We start from the raw sequence: 5,541 nt of genomic DNA on the forward strand, positions 1-5,541 counted from the left end.
TCTAACAGACTTAAAAATGTTCCTACTCCCTCACAAATTGAAACAGAAACTTTCAATCCTAATACAGTGGGGAAAAAAAAAAAAAAAAAAAAAAAAGAGTACTTGAATGGAAAAGAGTGAGAATTTCACACATTATATAGACTAAAGCTAGAAAGGAAAAATGGCCAGGAAAGGTATGAAGAAAATAACCTCATCACAATAGGAAAAGAAAAACATTAACTACCCCACACACTCAAAATTTCTATTTCAATGCCAAAACCAAATTATTATTATTTTTTTAAATTGTAAATCTACGCCAAGCCTTTTGATGTTTCAAAATACTTTGTTACATTTATAATGGTAAAGTGTGCTTCAAGAATAATGTAATAAAGATATTGTTATATGGTGAGGTCAAGCTTTTGATAGCATGCAAGACTGAACAAAATTTGAAATACAAAAAAAGGAATATGGAGGTAAAAGGAAAATGTAATGCAATTTCACATTATACTTTCAAAGGCACATTTTAACAAACTAGATCATATCTATTCCAATAAGCAATTTTTTTAGTCAAGGAAAATACAGATCTAGTTTATATAAACTGCAAGAAATTATTATAAAATACAGTTCCATCTAGGAAGTTTTCCTTTAACTAGAGAAAATAAACAGTATTTCCAGAACTGTAAGGGGCAAGGAACTACCAAAGAAGGAAGAAGCTGTGCTGAAAGTCAAGCTTGGAGACTGAAAGAATGTGGTTCTTAGAATGTTGCATGTCTTAGTCATAAAAAGCTTTTTGCTTCACTTTTTCACTGAATTCCATAGCTCTGCTACAGAAAATGAGATGGTGATAATAACAGCTAGTGATGCACAGAGTTGGGAGACTTCTTCAGCAAAATAAAGATATTGCGACAGACATTCAGAAATAGGATGAAAAAAATAAAAAATTCTGGAATAACATGGGTATTTATAAAATCTTTATGCACTTTTCTGTCATGAAGTATCTATAAGCTCACAGCAGTATCACCAGAAAGAATATAAGAGGTATATCGAATAGAGAAAGGGAAACATTAATATCATTATATAAAGTATTGTGAGCCTTCATCTAAAAAATATGTGCAATGTTTAGGCAATTTATGAAAGGCTATGAAAGGGTACAAATTAGATTTTTAAAGCACATATGTGACCTAAACAAGGATGAAATTATGTTTCAGTTATTAGGTGTTGTTGACAGGAAAACAAATGGGAAAAGAAGCCAAAACCTTTCTATGAATATATGAAGAATATTTATTTGATTTTTCATTATTTGATTTTCTATTTTATTGCTATGTAAATAAATTCCTATTGTGCCACTTTTCTGCTGCCCATCTGAGCATCCTAACCAATGAAAATCCAAAATGCAGCTCTCTTACACTCGTGAGATGAGTGAAATTATTTTAAATAATGTGAAATTTATTGTTTGAGAACCTATGAAAAAACCCTCAGATTTTTCACAGTCAAGCAACCTGCTAACAAGCCTAAAGCTTGAACTCAAGCCCAGTGTTTGTCTGTACTGCAATCAAAGGTGTCGCATGTATTAGTTTATAGCTGTGTTGGAGTCCACCTAGGTTGCTGTATTTTATTCAAAATAAAAGTTTGAGCTAAAAGACCCTTTGTAGGCCAGAATTGCCTGTGCCCACAAAAAAAAGTTATTTTCAGTGAGTCAAAAGTTTTAGACCAAAGCTGTCAAAATTTCAATCTTCAAAACAGCATTTGAAATGCTTTTGACAGAGTAAACCAAGACCTTGCAACAGGAATACAAAAGGGTGTGATTGCAGAGTATTTCACTATTTGGGAAGGATTAGCTTTGGAAGGCAATACATTTATTGAATATGTGGACTCTAAACAGCTGAAGAACTGAGGAATGACAGTTTTTATTTTATATTTGGATTTTCTTATCACCACAGGGTTGTTGTGATAGGATGCTATCCTAAAAAATATGATTACATGGCTAAATGTCTCAGGAATTTCATCTTGCTCATGATCCTAAATTTCAGCACAAAACTGAGACTGTGCACTTGTGTCTTAAGAATCACTGCATTTTTGTTTATAAGTTGTGAAATATTCACCATGATATTTGTGATTTCCAGTGTAAGACCTACCTTCTTAATGTAAGTAATGGTTTGGAAAGGGAACAATTGCTGAAATAGCAAGTGTGGCACACAGAACAAAAATTATAGCAAAGATGAAGCTGTAACCTGCACCATCTTGTTGAGGTCAGCCTATCATCTTCTTCAGAGCATATAAAAACTTAAGATGCTTCTCTGTCAGTCATTTTTTTTACCCTGTGCTAGGTCACCTGGCTTTCTTTATGTGTTCTCTGCTCACATACCCACACCTTTACTGTGTGTTAATCTATCTCTAAGACTGACAAATCACCTCACCTGTCTAAGAAAGAGCTGCTCAGCCATCTGATAGATCTTGACTTGGTTAAAGCAGGATAGTGGGTGAAATAGTTTAAACTAACCATGTAATTTTTTTAGTCATTTAAATTAGGTAATTTAAGTTTTTATACCCTGATTATTTTTGAAGTTCCTGAAGTAATAGAGTCCTGTTCCTAGATATGAATTATAAGAACTCCTAGAAGATAAATAATAATATTAGGAAAAAAAAACCACCATACAAATATAAGCATGAGGTTCTTATGCCTCCACTTGGTCTTCTCCCAGATTATTACAGTAGTATTTATTGCAATTTCTATTTTTCATCATAGACAGCAAATGATTAGCTATTAGTGAAGGGTGTAACTTTTTATGCCTTAAGTTATATATGTCCCTCTTTACTTTGTCAGGCTCAGATATGAATCTGAAAAGGCTATTTTCTTAAGTGCCATGCTAATGGCCAGGTGAACTTGATATTTGCAGTATTAGGATATTCAGTATTAGGAGTGTTAATCTACTGGGTGATAGAAATATGTGGTTTGCTATAAGGGACCCAGTTGTATATGACCTTGAGCTGTGCTATCTACCTCTCTGAAGAAGTGCTGTCTAGAACAGGTGCATATGGTACTTTTCTTTATTCCTAACTTAGTTACCACAGTCATAAACATTTGTCTTCTCCAAACATGGTCTTTAAAAAAATTTAATACACCTTTAGGTATAGCTAGATCATCTGAGCCATCAAATAATGGTAAGTGAAAAAAATGACCTCTCCAAAACAAAGATGTAACAGAGTCTTCACTCTTCACTTTTTTTTTTTTTTTTTTAAGGGATGGGGAGGATGAACCCTTCAGCTTCATTTAATCTAGTTATGAAATTATTTCACTACTAGGAATATCACTTTATGTCATTCTTATTTCAGTGTATGGTTTTTGCTAAATGGTATGACTGTAATAAAATTTAAACATATTATCTGAATATAAATTAATTCTCTCTTTATAAAAAGAAGACTTAACTAGACTGGATTTGTTTCAACAGAGTTATATATTGGCTTAAGCCTGGCTTGGCAGGTTTTAAAAATAGGAATTAACTTTTATTCTTAAAGCAATTTATGTGAAATTTTGGGGTATATCACACCACTGAGATAAAAGATTAAAAAAAAAAAAAAGTTTTATATTGGTTTCATTTTCAACAAACTGAGCTCAAAAGAAAGAAATGTGAATAGCATTTCCTTCCTTCCTTCCTTCCTGCCTGCCTGCCTGCCTGCCTGCCTGCCTGCCTCTAAATTTTTATTCATTGCTTATCATTAATACAAATATTCAAATTCAAGTTGTTTAGGAACTGATTGCCTGTAGGATACCATTAGAAAAACATCAATTTAAACACTGAGTCAGCCCATGTCTGATCAAAGTACTGTGTCATGTTTTTTTTTGGGGGGGGTTGCCTTTTTTTTTTTCTTTCTTTCTTTCTTTTTTTGGTCTCTTTTTCCTAAAAACAACCAGAAGCCTTCTGAATTCAAAGTATACTGGGAAGTTATCATTATTAGCAGCTACAGCTGAAAAGAAAAAAAGCTTATACAATGTTTTACATAAGCTCATAGTGATTTGCATTAAAAAGAATTAAAGAAAGCTAATACAATCAGTAAAATCCTATATTTTCACTTTCACATATTTTTTGTGGTATCTGTATTTTTAGTCCATAATATGTTGGTCATTCTGTTTACAGGTTTTTAAATATTGATAAACCACTGGCTTTCTTGTAGTTCTGCTGAACTTCTTCCATGTCCAGAACTTGCTGAAAATCAACATTATTGGCCCATAAAAGCCCTTGCTCAGTTTTTCCTTTTCTTAGCTGTGTTGGTTTCAGACTTTTGGGATTTATTTCTTGCTATTGCTTTAGATTTTATCTACTTAGCTTTCTTACCTTCCATATTTACCTGTACGCTCCTTTTTCCACTGGTCCTGCAAGCAAACGCTTCCCAAATTCTGCTGTCAGTAAATTGCAGGAGAAAAAGCAACCTGGAAGCAATAAAAACAAACACCTTTTCATTGTCAAAGGCTAATTTATTTATTATTTTTTTTTATCAAGAGTGCAAAATTCCTGAGAATAGGAGGACTATTAGGCATCTGGAGCAGTTAAAGAAACTTCAGCTTCTTTAACGTCCTGTGCCTCAGGCATATTTGCTATAATTAACTCTCTGTCAGGGCACTTAACTAAAAATTCCCAGTAAATTTTACTATAATGGAACATCTTTTGATAGCCAGAGGAGACAGGTAGAAATAACTATCTAATGATGTGCTCTATAGAAAGCTTTGTCTCTTTATGTCCTTTTCCTTTACTTTGTACCTGACAGTGTATCTACCATTCATGGTGGTGAGAATTTACAAGCTGTAGTTTCCTGGGAACCCACAGCATTGCTATTTATCTTTCCCTGCTCCTTCCCTCTGTATCACTATTTCTGAATGATGGACCAAGCTTTATATCTCTGATCTGTTCCTGTAAACCACAGCCCAAGAGAGCTGCCACGCTCCAGAGCAGGGCAAGAGGGCTCTGGAGATCTCTTTCTTCTTCAGGGGCATGTGACTGTCCAGGAAAATTGAGCATTGGAGCTTAGTCTGTACGAGTTCTAAGGCTGAAAACAATAAAATTTATACAAGTTCTCAATAAGAAACAGAGTAAAAGGTAGTAATGTAGATAAATGTCAAATCTTTATCTTGCAGTTGGATTTCTCTTTACTTCTTGATAATAAAAAAAGATGTTTCTGGCTATATCACAAGGCCCAAATTTTCAAACATGTAAAATATTTAAGTATCATATTTTTTCTTAATTTAATTTAAGCTATGATGTATTTTTATTTATTAGGGATTTGGCTTAGCTTGTAATTCAATGCAAAAACTTATAGAACACAGAGGCAAGAAAAAAATATGCCTAGAGGATTTTTTATTTTTTTTATTATTTTTTTTTCCCTCTATAACTGAAACAGTGTAATGTCTGTACTCTGAATAGATGTCTTGAATCTGGGCTGACCTGAACAGGCTGGATCGATGGGTTGAGGCCAGTTGTATGGAGTTCAACAAGGCCAAGTGCCAGGTCCTGCACTAGGGTCACAGCCATGCCATGCAGCACTACAGGCTCGGGGAAGAGTGGCTGG

The 5,541-nt window shown here is 33.8% G+C and overlaps 1 pseudogene; it reads left to right on the plus strand.

The window, feature by feature from the left end:
- The window catches only part of LOC104391276, a 37,891-nt pseudogene that overhangs the window by 31,745 nt on the left and 605 nt on the right, over window positions 1-5,541 (plus strand).

Source organism: Chaetura pelagica, unplaced genomic scaffold (genome assembly GCF_000747805.2).
Source record: "Chaetura pelagica isolate M959 unplaced genomic scaffold, ChaPel_1.0 scaffold174, whole genome shotgun sequence".
Taxonomy (NCBI): Eukaryota; Metazoa; Chordata; class Aves; order Apodiformes; family Apodidae; genus Chaetura; species Chaetura pelagica.